The following is an 895-nucleotide window of genomic DNA, read 5'->3' as shown; positions in this document are numbered from 1 at the left end:
TAGGAAGCACGAGTCCGCCGTCGACAAGTCCGCACAGTGACGGACAAAATGTCACGTCACAGTATATAATATAAAATTTGTTTACAGGTTCGCGAAATTCTCCAGCTGCACCACCCTTTCTATGTACAATATTTACATGGATAATTATCAATCTTTTCGATGTCGCAACGAAATCTTACGAACACCCGGTATAGTTATCGGTGGACATATTGCTTTCTAGACCCTATTGATCATAGCGGACGCATTTTCCGATATCTCGTACTTTGTTGTGTCCCAACCGGAATTCGGTCACACCCGGTGTATTCCGGGTGTTCGAATTTTGCACTTGTGCTCCCCATCGATCGTAAGTGGTAATAGCGGACGCGTTTTTCGCTAGCTTAGAATTAGTTATGCCATAACAGTATTTCGGGTACACCCGGTATGTTCTGTATGCTCCCATTTTGTTGTTCCGCTCCTAATATGTCCTACGCGTTAATAGCGGTCGCATTTCTCGCTAGCTTACCGTTTGTCGTACCATAGCGGTATTTCAGGTACACCCGGTATATGTTTTGCGCCCAGAATCGGCTCCTGTGTTCCTTTTTAGTCGTAATTGTATATAGCGGTCGCGTTTTTTGATCCCGCCATTATTTCTTTATAAATTGGCAATTTCGCGGACCCCCTGTTTTTTCGGCCCTTGTCGCGCTTTGCCGTTTAACATGCTTGTAACGCATTTATTTTGAGTGTTCCGGTTTTTCCGAAACTATTGAGGCTAGGTGCCTCTAACAGAACATAAATTTACTATTTGGCCCTTTGTAATAGGCCTTGGCCTTGACTTATGGACCAGCGAAAAGAAAAGAAAGACGGAACTAAATTATTTGACTTAAACTTAAGTAATAGCGTTTTCGGCCCGGCCAGG

The sequence above is a fragment of the Trachymyrmex cornetzi genome, unplaced genomic scaffold (genome assembly GCF_001594075.2).
Source record: "Trachymyrmex cornetzi isolate Tcor2-1 unplaced genomic scaffold, Tcor1.1 scaffold771, whole genome shotgun sequence".
NCBI classification, from domain to species: domain Eukaryota; kingdom Metazoa; phylum Arthropoda; class Insecta; order Hymenoptera; family Formicidae; genus Trachymyrmex; species Trachymyrmex cornetzi.
Note: the sequence above shows the minus strand (reverse complement) of the source record.